The sequence below is a fragment of the Plecotus auritus genome (genome assembly GCF_963455305.1).
Source record: "Plecotus auritus genome assembly, chromosome: 7".
In the NCBI taxonomy this organism is placed as follows: Eukaryota; Metazoa; Chordata; class Mammalia; order Chiroptera; family Vespertilionidae; genus Plecotus; species Plecotus auritus.
Genome location: NC_137774.1, coordinates 43006237 through 43023375, shown reverse-complemented (window position 1 = coordinate 43023375; position 17139 = coordinate 43006237). Strand labels below are relative to the sequence as shown.

The 17139-nt window shown below is 43.6% G+C and overlaps 1 protein-coding gene across 19 annotated transcripts in view; it reads left to right on the top strand.

Moving 5' to 3' along the window:
* Positions 1-17139, top strand: part of MINK1 (misshapen like kinase 1) — a 64105-nt gene that overhangs the window by 19740 nt on the left and 27226 nt on the right. The window lies entirely within an intron of this gene.

The following is a 17139-nucleotide window of genomic DNA, read 5'->3' as shown; positions in this document are numbered from 1 at the left end:
CTACCCATCTCCTGTGGGCCTCTGCAGCCCTGAAGACCTCTGGTCTGGATAAAGCACCAGCTCAGGGTCCCTGATCCTGTGCATGGAGACATGGCTAACCTCCTTGCTGAGGCTGCTTCTAACCTCCTCTGCTCTGACTGGTTTCTGATTAGAATGGTATTTATGTTCATGTATGTGTCATGTCTGAACTTGTTTTTGCCTTTGCGTGTATCTGCAAGCGTGTATGTTCATGTGTGTGTTCTGGCATAGAGACTCAGGAGTGACTTAAAAACTACTGCTCCCCCAGTGTTTTTTGAAGTAAAAACACTTCAAAACATCTATAACAGTCACTAGCTAAACAAAGTATTAATACTTCACTGTGTGGAACCAGAATAAAAAAATCTGATTCGGTTCCACAGTGTGAGAGGTAGGGTTAGCCCAGAGCCGAGTGGAGAGTCAGTTTTACAGAATGATAAAAGCTGGGGAAAGGAGTTTTTTTAAGACTTTATTCGAGTCCAGTTTATTATTGGACATGATGGACAATGGGGGATTGATTAGGGTTTGTTTGTTTGTTTTTAATCCTCACCTGAAGACATGCTTAGAGGGAGGGATGTAGGGAGGGAGCAAGGGGGGGAGAGAGAGAGAGAGAGAGAAACTTGCATGTGATGGAGATACATTGATCGGTTGCCTTCCATACGTGCCCTGACTGGGAATCCAACTGGCAACTTTTCATCTTTCCGTGCACACAACGACAACCAATGAGCCACTCTGGCTGGGCTGATGAGGGTTTTAATCTTCCTTTCGCTTTGTCTTCCTTCCAGTTTGTTGGTCCAATGAAGAGGTGCTCTGATGATCCCTCTCCTCAAACCCCCCTCTTCCCCTTTGTATGGGCTTTCTGGGTCACAGGAAGAGCTCAGGACTTCCTTTCTCACCATAGGAATATTTAATCTGTTTCATGCTTTGGCTTTGGGCCTGCTTTCCACACTGAGCCCTGTGCGGTAGGAATGGGGGTGATGCAACATACTTCCCCTGGTTGATTTAGGGGTAGATGGAGACTGACTCAGGCCTTGGAGGACCACCTCCTGTTGAGAAAGGCAGGCATCTGAACCAGTTGGGTCTTTAGGGCTGTGTCTAGTTTCTCTGCTTGGGTAGGAAGGAAGAGGTGACATAATGAAACTTTTCTTGCCACTTCCCTACCTCCAGTCCACACATCCACTCCCATTTCCCCCCGCTTACGCACTCTCTTTCTCTCTCTCTCTCTCTCTCTCTCTCTCACACACACACACCTTTCTGTATTTTTTTATCATGTGCACACATGAGCACATATCCTGTAGCTACTCATAGCTAATTGAAGGATGTCTAAGTATCCACCCCTCTACCAGAATAATCCCCCGACTCCATATCTCTGCCAGTACTGAGTAGGCTAGGCCTATGCCTAGTGGGACTTGAACTGTTGGAGCAGCCCTATCTCTGCCCCTCATCTCACAGGCCCTTAGCCTCTCCCCTGGTGGTGGAGTATCTCCTATAGAAGGGGTTTAGGGTTAGCAACCTGGCTAGTAGTGGGACTAAAGGTTGGGATTTCAAGTTGCATTTGCATGGTTCTCACTGTTCTAGCACTTAGATTATTGGTTTTTTGGGTGTGGCTTTGAGGCTGCTGCTGAGCTTCTGAGAGGTGGAAGGCCTCCTCCCCTAGGCTGTGCCTTGGTACCACACTGCTACCACACTGCCTTTGCCCCCCTCTTCCTCTTTGTGTGGGCTTTCTGGGTCACAGGAAGAGCTCAGGAAAACAGGCCTATTGTTTTTTTCTCTCAGTCCAGCCCAGTCTCAGCACCAGATAAATAGAGGCTCCACAGGCTCTGGCAGCCTGGCTCTTCAAGGGCAAAAGAGTTGTTTGTCTTGGGACTTTCTTATGCCAGCTCTGGGTTCCCTCTGTAGACCACAAGTTCCCATTCTCTTTCCCTAGTGGCCCCGCCATTCTTTTTCCTACTTCTTCCTCTGTTTGTCTCTATACACGTTTTTTTAGGTCTCTCATCCTCTGTGGAGTCCTGGTGTGCTTGGCAATAGGAATGGGCCTCTCTCTTGTAAGTGGGAGGATATGGGGCTGTGGCCCCCTCCCTTAGCCCTTGTCCTCCTATTCCCCCCACACCTCAGGGCAGCCCCACCTCCTGGCCCTGCTTCCCTGTTGGGGTAAGATGGCACCTTGCCTGGGTTTAGGAATGGCACTGGTTACAGCAGCAGGACATGCTGGGACATATTTGAGTGAATAATCATTGCTGGGCTTGAAACACAGAAGATGCCCTAACCGGTTTGGCTCAGTGGATAGAGCGTCGGCCTGCGGACTGAAGGGTCCCAGGTTCGATTCCGGTCAAGGGCATGTACCTTGGTTGCGGGCACATCCCCAGTAGGGGGCGTGCAGGAGGCAGCTGATCGATGTCTCTCATCGATGTTTCTAACTTTCTATCCCTCTCTCTTCCTCTCTGTAAAAAATCAATAAAATATATTTAAAAAAAAAAAAAAAGAAAGAAAAGAAACACAGAAGAGACCACTCCTTCCCTCATCTCTTTCCCAAGGACTCTAGCCCTTCCCCAGGCTTTATGCTTCTAATTCTTTCCGCTAATCTAGCAGCATCCTAGACTCGATATCCTGGAATTCTTAATGCATGGACCCTTCCAGCTCTGGAATTCTGTAACAAAAAAGTAGGGGATACATTTTCCTATTTTACCTGCTTCTCCTGCAGTTTCCTCACAAGCAGTCTTACTCCGTGTTTTAGCCTGTCACTCTTCTCAACATGTTCATTTGCTGTATTGATGTCTGACTTAAAAGGTAGAGCCAGGGCCAAAACCGGTTTGGCTCAGTGGATAGAGCGTCAGCCTGCGGACTGAAGGGTCCCAGGTTCGATTCCGGTCAAGGGCATGTAACTTGGTTGCGGGCACATCCCCAGTGGGAGGTGTGCAGGAGGCAGCTGATCGATGTTTCTCTCTCATCGATGTTTCTGACTATCTATCCCTCTTCCTTCCTCTCTGTAAAAAATCAATAAAATATATTTAAAAAAAAAAAAAAAAGGTAGAGCCAGGGTTTAAGAAGGCATTCTTTGCCAGGCACTTAAAAAAGATGCCAATTGCCTGCCAGCGTGGCTCAGTGGTTGAGCATCAACCTATGAACCAGGAGGTCATGGTTCAATTCCTGGTCAGGACACATGCCCAGGTTGCAGGCTTGATCCCCAGTGTGGGGCAAGCAGGAGGCAGCCAATCAATTATTCTCTCTCTCCCTCTCCCTTCCTCTCTGAAATCAATTAAAAAAAAGTATTAGCCCTGACCGGTTTGGCTCAGTGGATAGAGCGTCGGCCTGCGGACTGAAGGGTCCCGGGTTCGATTCCGGTCAAGGGCATGTACCTTGGTTGTGGGCACATCTCCAGTGGGAGGTGTGCAGGAGGCAGCTGATCGATGTTTCTCTCTCATCGATGTTTCTGGCTCTCTATCCCTCTCCCTTCCTCTCTGTAAAAAAATCAATAAAATACATTTTATTAAACAATAAAAATAAAAAAGTATTATATATATTTTTGAATCTTTATTGCTGAAAGTATTACATATGTCCCCTTCTTCCCCCCATTGGCCCCTTCTAGCTAAAAATATATTAAAAAAAGATGCCAGCTAATATATAAATACACACACACACACACACACACACACACTCACACTAAAACCCTAATATGCAAATCGACTAAACGGAGGAAGGACTGGCGGAACGGTCACTATGACATGCACTGACCACCAGGAAGGCAGACGCTCAGCACAGCAGCTGTCCCCTGGTGGTCAGTGCACTCCCACAGGGGGAGCGCTGCTCAGCCAGAAGCCGGCTTGCCCCGCTGGCGAGCGCAGCGGTGCCTTTCCCACCAGGCACCTCCGCTGCAAGTGGGTGGTAAGGAGCTGCGAGAGGGATGTCTGACTGTCGGCTTAGGCCCGATCCCGGACTGTGAGAGAGCGCAAGCCAGGCTGAGGGACGCCCCCCCCCCCCGCCCCGCCACAAGTCCATGAAATTTATGTACTGGGCCTCTAGGATATATACTAGTATATTTGCTGTTGTTGATGTTGTTAATTCTTACCTGAGGATATTTTTTCCAATTGCTTTTTCAGAGAGAGTGAAAAGGAGGGAGGAAGGGGCAGGGAGAGAGAGGGAAACATTGATGTGAGAGAACCACATCAACTGGTTGCCTCTTGCAGGTGCCCTGATTGAGGACAGGGCGTGAACCTGCAACCCAGGTACATGTTCTTGACTGGGAACAAACCCAGGATCCTGCAGTCTGTGGGCTGATGCTCTAACCACTGAGCAACCAGCCAGGGCAAAAAAAACCCACGATGCCAGCTAATATTGATAATAAATAGCAGATTGGCCCTAGCTGATTTGGCTCAGTGGATAGAGTGTCAGCCTGCAGACCGAAGGGTTCTGGGTTCGATTCTGATCAAGGGCACGGCACGTACCTCTGTTGCAGGCTCCTCCCTGGCCCGGGCCCTGGTAGGGGCGTGTGGAGGAGGCAACCAATTGATGTGTTTCTCTCATTGATATTTCCCTGTCTTTCCCTCTCTTTTCCACTCTCTCTAAAAATCAATGGAAAAATATCCTTGGGTGAGGATTAAAAATAATTTTTTAAAAATAAATAACAGTTTGCTTTCGTTGAAGTACTTAAAAAAACAACAAACAAACAAACCCTTACCCCTCAGAGGATTTCATCTACATGCAAGGCAGACATAGCATGAATGCCTGACTTGAATGACTGTGGCCATTTGGAGATGGCAATCAGAAGTACCCTGGGAAGAGGCACATTATTAGAGGAGGTATTGTTAATGGAACAAGACTGGAGGCCAGGGTTCTAATCTGCTACCTCTGGGCCACTTCCAAGAAATGTGACCCCAAACCTAAGGTATTTCCCTCCTTTTGCCTAGTCTGTCTCCCACCCCTTTCATCCTAAATGTCACTCTGACTCCAGACCTCTCCTGTACATTTCTAGGTACTCACATGCTAACTGTGAGGGAGCAATTGAGGTTTCCTTCTTCCCTTGCCCTACAGTTTTCAGTCACTGCTCCCTAGTCCTTGAGCTTCAGGTAGTAACCCCCTGCCCCACTCAGCCTCTGAACTGGATTGCGATTTGATAATCCTGAAATAATTGATGCATAAACTCTTTAGCATTTTCTCTTGGGAAATGGGTACAGTCTTCATTTCTTAACCTAATCTCAGTCTGTCCTACTACTGCATTCAAGTGACTTTTTGGTTTCAAGGAAGGGAAAGGAAAATGCCAGTTGGTACTGGTCCCCGAGCATCAGACTAACTGCCTTGCTGTTTGTCAGAGCTGTGCTTGCCATTTCCCTGTAGTTCTTTCTCTGGATATGAGCTGTGAGAGAGACCCAAGGAGCCCCTTCAGGGTCAGCAGAGCAAGGAAGAAAGAGCCGAAGGCCAGTTTGTGCCCAGTTCTCTCCTGGCCAGTCCTAGTGAGTACAGCCCTTGATGAAGGTGTAAATCCGCAACTTGGGAAGGATCAAGACGCTGTGCCTAGTCCCCATTCAGCTCACCTTTATCAAACACATAGCATGTGTTGAAGGCTGGGGAGATTCTAAAGCACAAGGTAGTGCCTTTTGGAAGTCCTTGGGCTATAGCTGGGGAGACTAACACACTTGAAATCGTTAAAGGGGAATTTAAGGCAGAGGAGAAGAGTCTGAAGGGACAACTTTCTGCCCCCTTGCCTACCCTCAGGCTGTGTTTCCTCTTTACCACCCAGGTTGGTGTCTCTTCTCTCCCTCTGGCTCTTTATCCTCAATTTCTTCCAGAAAGCTTTCCTTGACCAAACCCATCTCTATCTTGCTCTGTCTGGCATTTAAACATTAAATCAACAAGCATCTAAGTATCTTATGCATACTCAGAAACATACCTGGTGCTATGAGGAAAACAGAATGGGCAACAGGCATTTCCTGAATCGTGCAAGGGTAACATCCTGAATGAGCTGCCCCTCACTATGTTAAATGAGTGTGAAACATGGTCCCTTGTATTACACATTGCACATGGAGTTACATCCACCTGGAACGTTTTTGCAGTTAACATCATTGCTGGCTCTTCATATCTGAATGTGTATATTATAAATCGTAAGTGATACACAGTGTAAACCACAGTGCCATGTAACTTTTTTGCTGGCTGTTTTTGACCTACATGAGGGGGGTTGTCAATTGTCTCAGAGCCACACTTCAATAATTGATTCCAACACTTTGGTGATGCCTTCCTCGGCCTCTACATCAGCGGAATGCTTTATAAAGTTTTATGGCTTATAAAACATGGAGGATAAGAAATGCTTAGCAACATCAGCTCTAGTGGGTGAAAGAAAGCAGCCACAGGCTGTTACTCCACATGCTTACTATGCAACAAAAGTAGTTTGTGTGTGATACAGATTCTGAGCTGCACAGATAGCCTCACTGCTGTTATTTTTCATTCAGGCACCCATATCAGCACAAGTTTGCATAACTCATACTGTGTAGTACCCAGGGACCACCTAGTTCCTGCCATTAAAGAGCTTCTGTTCTATTTGGGAAGTTGAGACATTATCATGTGAAAAGTTAAATAGTGATGTTGTGGTCTAGTTTGTTTGGTTGCAAGGAACCTGCGCAAACTATGTCAGATGAAGGGATGATTGTAGCACAGACTCTGGAGCCAGGCTATAAGCATTCAAATCCTGCCTCTGCCACTTAATTAGCTGTTTGACTTTGGACAATTACTTTACATTCACTGTGCCTCAGTTTCCTCATCTGTAAAATGGCACAAACAATAGTATCAATGTCATGGAGTTGTGTGGGATTACATTGATTGGTATGTGTAAAGCTCTTAAAACAGTGCTGGCTATTAGAAATAATTTTTATTTACTTTAAGGTACAGAATCTCATTGGCACCTGAACACAGAAACTTGGAACTATATGGTAGTTCTGGATTCACGGTAACATCAAGGAACAACTAGAACAAATCAGTTAATCTCTCCCCACTTCCATCTCCCTCCATTTTGCTTTATTCTCAGCTTTCCTTTACCTGAGGTAATAATGGCCTCTCTAGCCCTGACTCTCTGTGTCCTCTCTGGCATCTTCCCTCTGGGTTTTAGTTGGAAAGGCTGAGGGAGAAATCATCTTTCTTTCTTCAGTCTTGGATTGACTACTCTTGTGCCAGGAACCCTTTTCTTAAACTCATGAGCTATGGCTGGGGCAACAAAGAAACCAAATGGTTGGAAACATGGTCCCTTAGACCCGTGGTCGGCAAACTGCAGCTCGCGAGTCACATGCGGCTCTTTGGCCCCTTGAGTATGGCTATTCCACAAGATACCACGTCCTGGGCGAGTCTATTTTGAAAAAGTGGCGTTAGAAGAAGTTTAAGTTTAAAAAATTTGGCTTTCAAAAGAAATTTCAATCACTGTACTGTTGATATTTGGCTCTGTTGACTAATGAGTTTGCCGACCACTGCCTTAGACAATAGGAACTGTGAGTAACTAGGGCAAAACAGAGCAGGGTAACACAGTGCTAGAGTCACATTTTTGAGGTCAGACCTTGGCTCCACCACTTCCTGGCTGTGTGTAACTCTGGGCAAGTCGTTTAATTGCTCTAAACTTTCTTCATCTGTGAAATTAATGTACCAACAGTATCAACCTCAAAGTTTGTTAGGAGATTATACTTCTAAAGCGCTAAGCAGTACCAGAAACAAAATACTAAAAAAATACTACCTTTTTAATTATTAAGGGGATATGGTGAATGTGGGCAGTGAGAGGTATCTCTGGGACAGATAATCTAGGAGAGCTTCATAAGATAATAAAGATAAGGGCCACAAGGATGGGATGGATAATAGCATTCATTGCTCAGAGGAGAGTAGTACTGGGAATGCTTTTAGACCCCAGCTTAAATATGTTGTCCTGAATGAGCCTTTCCCCAATTCCTCTGACTTGGTCAAGTTTGTTCTCTTAGCGCCAATACTTCTCCATAGTATGTAAGATGTATCATGGTTACAATTAAACAATTGTTATTTGATGTCTGCCTCCCCCATTAGAATGTAATCACCATTATGGCAGGGTCTGCCCCGTTTTGTTCACTGTATGTCTGAGCCCAGCACAGCTCCTCGCACACAGTAAGGATACATACATTAGGTTGGCAGCTTCATGGAATGTGGACTTGAACTTTTAGAATCATAAAGTTAGAACTGCAAAGTTTTTCTATTTGTTGAAAGGAAAACAGTGACTTGCCCCTAAAACCCACAGCCTGTTCACAGCAGAGCCAAGAATAGAAATCAAGTTGCCTCACTCTTCACCACTTTATAAGTGGTTGCATTTCATCGTTTTCTGTGTTTGTCTCAGGACTTTTTCATTTGTGTCATTAGGTCAGAAGCACTTTGAGAGCTTTCTTCATGTTAGTAGAGTAGCATTCTTGAGTGGAAACTGTCATTAATCAACAATAATTTATTGAGTGCTATGGAACATGCTCTTGGGATTATTATTTCTTTATTGAGGTATAATTGATATACAACATTATATTAGGCTCAGGTGTACCACACAATGACTCGACATGTATGGGAAAGGATCACCACAATAAATTCAGTTAACATCTGTCACCATACATACAGAATTTTTATTTTCTTGTGATAACTTTTTTTTTTTATATATTTTATTGATTTTTCACAGAGAGGAAGGGAGAGGAACAGAGAGTTAGAAACATCGATGAGAGAGGAACATCGATCAGCTGCCTCCTGCACACTCCCCACTGGGGATGTGCCCGCAACCAAGGTATATGCCCTTGACCGGAATCGAACCCGGGACCCTTGAGTCCGCAGGCCGATGCTCTATCCACTGAGCCAAACCGGCTAGGGCACTTGTGATAACTTTTAAGATTTACTCTTAGCAACTTTCAAATATGCAAATAGTATTATCTTACCTAATAATAGAGAAACATATAAATTGACTGTACCTCCGCTACACCCACAGCCAATCACAGTGACTATGCAAATTAACCCAACAAAGATGGTGGTTAATTTGCATACATACCTGGGTCCCAGGAACCTCCTCGGCACCCAGGTCACTCCCAGCCGGCCATCGGGCAGAGGCTTTAGACTTGGGAAGGGGCCGAGCCTGCGATCGGAGGGGCAGGGGCCGAGCCTGGGATCAGAGGGAAGGGGAAAAAAAATCAATGGAAACATATCCTCAGGTGAGGATAAAAAGAAAAATAAAGAAAGAAATGTCATGTCCTATGAAAGACACATCTTGAAAATGCCTAAAGAAAGTTGTCATTTTTTCATGGTGAAGGGACTGGAGTCTGTGTTGATGAAAATACCTTGGTGGCTGTGGTGACTGGCAGTGGCTGCAGCAGCGGGGTGATGGAGCTGGCGCCTTCCCCTGATCAGCCTGGTCGCCTCCTGCAAAGGGAGGCCAGACTATGGCTTAGGTCCGCTCCCCATTGGGGAGCGGACCTAAGCCATCAGTAGGACATCCCTTGAGGGCTCCCAGTATGTGAGAGGGGGCAGGCTGGGCTGAGGGACCCCTCCCCAGTGCACGAATTTCGTGCACCGGGCCCCTAGTTAACTATAGTCATCATGCTGTATATTACATTCCTATGACTTACTTATTTTATAACTGGAAATTTGTACCTTTAAACTACCATCAGGATTATTATTATTATTTTTTAAAATATATTTTATTGATTTTTTACAGAGAGGAAGGAAGAAGGATAGATAGTCAGAAACATCGATGAGAGAGAAACATTGATCAGCTGCCTCTTGCACACCTCCTACTGGGGATGTGCCCGCAACCAAGCCACATGCCCTTGACCGGAATCGAACCCGGGACCTTTCAGTCCGCAGGCCGACGCTCTATCCACTGAGCCAAACCGGTTTTGGCCAGGATTATTATTTTTAATAGTTTTATTGATATAACTCACATACCTCCAAATTCATTCTTTTAAAAGTATTTTAGAAGTCTTATGACTAAGGATTTACAGAAGAAGCCACTTCAAGACTGGTAGGAAGAGCAGAAATCGAAGAGAGCTGGCCTGCTCCCATGGACTGTGGCTGAGATTCCAGAGGGCTATCTCAGCTGCAAAGGTTCACCCTGAGGAGCGTGGGTCTCAGTCCCATGCTGGGCTTCCCAGCCCAGAGCACCAGAGCCAGGAAGAGATGTCCACATAACATCTGGCTTTGAAAATCAGCAGGGATTCTGTCTGCCAGAGAGAAATGGCAGTCTGCTAGAGACACAGGTGCCCTACTAAAGGGCCAACGCACAAAATCTCGATTGCAACTACTCACCCTGGGCTGTGGCAGAGGGAGGGTGGAGCGGATTAAAGTCTTATATGGGGGGAGGTTTGTGGCTCTGGGGAGAGAGCTAAGGGCACAGACGCCAGGACCCTTGATGTCTGAATCATTTTTCTACACCACAGACTCAATCTTTCTTGGATAGAGTACTCCCTTCTTATGGTATCAGCCTAGAGGAAAGCAATGGCCCCACCCTGCTGAGGAGTCAGCTGCCTGAGCTGTGGTGTAGAGGTCTGGGCAGACTCAGGGAGTGTCAGTGACTAAGTGGTGTAGCTTTGGGATGGGGGCCATTCCCCCCACTTTCCCATGAACCCCTCACTGGAGATCTCCTAGCCCACCCTTCGGGCTCCAGGTGGTCCCATCCTCTCGACTCCTAGTGGTCATGCTCTTTTGAACTTGGGCTCCTGGCATAATTTTGGACAGCTGAGTTTTATGGCTCTAAGACGGGGGCCATTTTTCCCTCACACGCCTGACTGGTTTGTTTGGGCCTCATAAACTGCTGGCCTCAGCCTGATGACTCCCTGAGACCCTGCCCCATGGCAAAGGTCTGCTGGCATACAGCAGGTGGCAGCTAGACTGGGTATACCCTGGGACATTCGCTGAGTAGTCTTAGATCCAGCACTGACACTGAATTTCAACCTGCATCAACCTGGTGAACACCACTCACCATACCTGGTGACTCACTGAGAACCTACTTCATTCAACTTGAGTGCTGCCAAGGACTCTTTCAGTGACTGAGCCTAACAGGCAGCTGGCAGGAGGAGGCAGATCTTGGGATTCCTTAGGACTTTTGCTGACCTGCTTCTGGGTCCAGTGCTGGTAAAAGCTGGCCTTGGTGGTCAGCTTGGTACTTCCCGCATACCCAGGCCCAGCAGAGGCAGGCACAAACAGTAGATTGCTTTGTAGTTCCAAACAGGTTGCCTAGAGCTAGTCACAGGCAGTGTCTGGCATTGGCCTTCACCAGTGTCTCCCAGAACCAACACACCCAGTGGCCAGCTTTAGACAATAGAGCAGCATCAATTAACTTAATAAACAGCATATCCAAAAGGATATCTTGGCAGTCACCAGACCCTGCTGAGGCAAATTTCGCTACATGTGATCAACACCTGCACAGCCTGGCAGTCAACCCCACACACGAGCGGGCCCATAGTAATCAAGACTAAATTATAATAGGAGGACCCACATAAGGGACATTCCTGGAGCACCCAGATCAGGTGATTAAGGAGATAGCACCGCTGGTTCTCAAAGGACACCTACTACCTAGGGCTACCCTACCAAGACTGGGAGTCATAGCAGATCTACCTAATACATAGAAGAAACACAGAGGCAGCCAAAATGGGGGGACAATGAAACATGCCCCAAATGAAAGAATAGGAGAAATCTTCAGAAAAAAGAGCTAAATGAAATGGAGGCAACCAATTTATCAGGTATAGAGTTAAACAAAAATGGTTATAAGGATGCTCAAGGAACCTAGTGAGAGCATCAACAAAGAGATAGTGAGCAGATAAAAGGACATAGAGCCAGGCCGGTGTGGCTCAGTAGTTGAGCGTGGACCCATGAACCAGGAGATCATGGTTCGATTCCCGGTCAGGGCACATGCCCAGGTTGCAGGCTCGATACCCAGTGGGGGGTGTGCTAGAGGCAGCCTATCAATGATTCTCATCTTTGATGTTTCTGTATATCTCTCTCTCCCTTCCTCTCTGAAATCAATAAAAATATATATATTTAAAAAGATTAGAACAGAAATAAATGTAATAGAGTAAAAAAATACAAAAGATTAATTAAATCAAGAGCTGGTTCTTTGAAAAGATAAACAAGATTGACAAACCTTTAGACTTATCAAGAAAGAAAGGAAGGAAGGAAGGAAGGAAGGAAGGAAGGAAGGAAGGAAGGAAGGAAGGAAGGAAGAAGGAAGGAAGGAAAGAAAGGAAGAAAAAAAGAAAGAAAGGAAGAAAGAAAGGAAGGGAGGGGAGGGGAGGGGGAGATCCAAAAGAAACAATCAGAAATAAAGAGAAGTAACAACTGACTCCAAAGAAATACAAAGCACTGTAAGAAAATATTACAAATAAGTAGATGCCAACAAATCAGACAATCTGGATAAAATGGATAGATTCCCAGAAACATACAATCTTCCAAAACTGATTAAGGAAGAATCAGAATCTGAATAGACAGATTACAACTAGTGAAACTGAAGCAGTAATCCAAACACTCCCAACAAACAAAAGTCCTGGACTGGATGGCTTCACAGGTGAATTTTACCCAAACATTCAAAGAAGAGCTGACACCTATCTTTCTCAAACTACTCCAAAAAATTAAGAGGAGGGAAGACTCCTAAGTTCATTTTAAGAGGCCAGCATTATCCTTATTCCAAAACCAGGTAAGGACACTACAAAGAAAGAAAGCCAGTATCCCTGATGAATATAGATTCTAAAATCATCAACAAAATATTAGGAAACCTGATGGAACAATACATTAAAAAGATCAGACACTCTGATAAAGTGGGCTTTATTCCAGGGATGCAAGGTTGATAAAATACCCACAAATCAATAAATGTGATACAACACATAACAAAATGAAGGATAAAAATCACATGATCATGTCAATAGATGCAGAAAAAGCATTTGATAAAATCTAGCACCCATCTATAATAAAAACTCTCAGCAAAGTGGGAATAGTGAGAACATACCTCACAACATAATAACGACCATATATGACAAATCCACAGGCTACATCATACTCAGTGGGCAAAAACTAAAGATCATGAACAAAACAGGAATGCCCACTTTCACCATTCAACATAGTACTGGAAGTCCCTAGCCCCAGGAAACAGACAAGAAGAAATAAAAGGCATTTAAATTGGAAAGGAAGAACTGAAGATGTCATTATTTACAGATGACATAATACTGTATCTAGAGAACCCTAAAGATTCCACCAAAAAAAAACCCACAAAACTACCAGAACTGATAAATGAATTCAATAAAGTAGCAGGATACAAAATAAATATCCCGAAGTTGGTTGCATTTTTATATACCAATAATGAACTATCAGAAAGGCAAACTAAGAAAACAATCCCATTTTCAGTGGCATAACAAAGAAAATACCTTGCATATAAAAGACCTATACTCAGAAAATTATAAGACACTGAAGAAAGAAATTGAAGATGATACAAATAAGTAGGAGCATATACCATGTTCATGGATAGGAAGAATTAACATCATTAAAACTTTGATACTACCCTGGCTGGTTGGCTTGGTTGGACATTGTCCTGTGCACCAAAAGGTTGCCAGTTTGATTTCCATTCAGGGCATATGCCCGGGTTGCGAGTTCTATCCCCAGTGTGGGGCGTGCATGAGGCAGCCGATCAGTGCTTCTCTCTTCTTTCTAAAATCAATAAAAATTTATATATTTTTAAAAATGTCCATAGTACTCAAAGCAATCTATAGATTCAATGCAATTCTTATTAAGATACCAATGGCATGCCGAAACCGGTTTGGCTCAGTGGATAGAGCGTCGGCCTGCGGACTGAAAGGTCCCGGGTTCGATTCCGGTCAAGGGCATGTACCTTGGTTGCAGGCACATCCCCAGTGGGAGGTGTGCAGGAGGCGGCTGATAGATGTTTCTGTCTCATCGATGTTTCTAGCTCTCTATCCCTCTCCCTTCCTCTCTGTGAAATATCAATAAAATATATTTTAAAAAAAAGATACCAATGGCATATTTCACAGTCCTAGAGCAAATGTTTCAAAAATTTATATGGAACCGCAAAAGATCCTGAATAGCCAACCACAGCAATCTTGAGAGAGAACAAAGTTGGAGGAATCTACTTCCTGATAATCAAACTATATTATAAGGCCATAGTAATCAAAACAGCATGGTACTTAGCCTAGTTGGTGTGGCTCAGTGGTTGAGCATTGATCTATAATGAACCAGGAGGTCACTGTTTGATTCCTTGTAAGGGCACATGCCTGGGTTTCAGGCTTGATCCCCAGTAGGGAGAGTGCAGGAGGCAGCCGATCAGTGATTGTCTCTCATCATTGATGTTTCTATTTCTCTATCCCTCTTCCTTCCCCTCTCTCTCAAAATCAATTTAAAAAAACATTTTAAAAATGGGTAGAGAACCGGAATAGACATTTCTCCAAAGAAGATACACAGTGGCCAATAAGCACATGAAAAGATGTTCAACATCATTAGTCACGAGGACAATTCGAAACAAAACCACAAGATACTACTTTATATCCACTAAAATAGCTATAACAAAAGGATGGATAATAACTAGCATTGGTGAGGGTGTGAAGAACTTGGAACCCTCACACGTTGTTGGTGGGTATATTAAAATGACGACGTTATTTTGGCAAACAGTTTGGTAGTCCTCAAAATGTAAAACAAAGTTACATATGACCCAGCAATTCTACTCCTAAGTAGATACCCAAGAGAATTGAAAATAGTATATGTCCACACAAAAATCTATATGAAATATTCACAGTAGCATTATGCATAACAGCCAAAAAGTAAAAAGTAGAAACAACCTAAATGTCCATCAACTGATGAGTGGATAAATGTGATATGTCCACATAATGGAATATTATTTGGCAATAAAAAATGTATAAAGTAATGATATATACTATAACATGGATGAACCTTGAAAAGATTATGTTAAATTGAAGCCAGTCAAAAAAGGCCACATATTGTTTGGTTCCATTTATGTGTAAAGCCCATAATAGGCAAATCCATAGTGATAGAAAATAGATTAGTGGCTTCCAGGGACTGAATGGAGGTAGGAATGGGTAGTTACTGCTAATATGTACTGCGTTTTATTTGGGTTTGATGAAAATGTGCTGATATTAATGTTGATGGCAGGTCTGTAAATATACAAAAAACACTTTAAAATACTTCATTATTTTTTAATTTTTATTGAAGTTATTAGGATTTAACTGGTTAATAAAATTATATAGGCTTCCCGTGTACAATTCTATAATACATCATCTGTATATTGTATTGTGTGTTTACCACCCCAAGTCAAATCTCCTTCTGTCACCATTTATCTCCACTTTGCCCTATTCTACCTCTCCCCACCCCCTTTGACACTGGTAATCACCATACTGTTGTATCTGTGTCTGTGAGTTTTTTTATTATTACTATTTTTTATTTTTTATTTTTATTGTTTGAAGTATTACAAATAGTAGTACATACGTCTCTTTTTTTTCCCCATTGACCTCCCCCCTGTGTCTGTGAGTTTTTTGTTTATTTGTTTAATCCCTTCACCTTTTTCACCCAGCCCCCCAAACCGCATACCCTCCAAGAGCTGTCAGTCTATTTACTGTATCTATGAGTCTGTTTCTATTCTGTTAGTTTATTTGTTCATTAGATTCCACATGTAAATGAACTCATATGGTATTTGTCTTTCTTTGACTGGCTTATTTCACTTACCATAATACTCTCCAGGTCCATCTACGCTATGGCAAAAGGTAAAATTTCCTTTTTTTTTTTTTTTGTTTATAGCCAAGTAGTATTCCATTGTGTAAATATATCAGCTTTTTTAGCCACTCATCTACTGATAGGCACTTGAGCTGCTTCCAAATCTTGGCTATCTATAATATCTATAATAATAAAAGCATAATATGCTAATCAGACCAGTCATCCTTCTGGACAAAGCTGCAGCAGGCAGGCGGGGGCCACGGCAGAGGCCCCTGGCCGTGGCTAAGGCCCTTGCACGAATTTCGTGCATCAGGTCTTTAGTTATAAATAACACTGCAATAAAGAGGGGTGCATATATTCTTTCAAATCAGTGTTTTGGGTTTCTTTGGACATATTCCCAGAAGTGTTATCGCTGAATCATAAGACAGTTCCATTTTTAATTTTTTAAGGAAACTCCATACTGTTTTCCACAGTGGCTGCACCAGTCTGCATTCCCACCAACAGTGCACAGGGTTTCCTTTTCTCCACATCCTCACCAATCTCTGCCCCCTTTATTTTTGTTGTTCAAATGTGGCTTCTATTTTTATCATTATTTTTTAAAATATATTTTTATGGATTTCAGAGAGGAAGAGAGAGGGAGAGAGATATAAAAACATCAATGATGAGAGAGAATCATTGATCGGTTGCCTCCTATACGCCCCCTACCAGGAATTGAGCCTGAAACCTGGGCATGTACCCTTAACCAGAATCAAACCTGGGATCCTTCAGTCTGCAGGCCAACACTCTATCCACTGAGCCAAACCAGCTAGGGCTCTGCCCATTTTTTAATTGGATCATTTGTCTTTTTGTTATTTTATTATTGAGGAGTCCTTTTTAAATAAAAATCTCTTATCGGGTGTAAATCCCTTATCTAGATACAAATCCCTTATCTGATATATAATTTTCAAATATTCTCTCCCATTCTGTGGGTTGTGTTTTCATTTTCTTGCTGGTGTCCTGTGAATCACAAAAGTTTTTAATTTTGAGAAGTTTAATTTATCTTTTTTTTTCTTTTGTTGCTTGTGTTTTTGCTGTCATGTGTAAGAAACCATTGCCTAGTCCAATGTCATGAAGATTTACTCCTATGTTTTCTTTTAAGACTCATGGTTTAAGCTCTTACATTTTAAAGTCTGTGATTTATTTTGAGTAAATTTTTTTGTATATGGTATGAGGTAGGGGTCCAGCTTCATTCTTTTGCAGGTGGATATTCAGTTGTCCCAGCACCATGTGTTGAAAAGACTATTGAATGAAGATCTTGGTACTCTTGTCAAAAATTAAGTGATCACAGTCCTGACTGGTTTGGCTCAGTGGATAGAGCGTTGGCCTGCGGACTGAAAGGTCCCAGGTTCGATTCCGGTCAAGGGCATGTGCCTTGGTTGCGGGCACGTCCCCAGTGGTGGG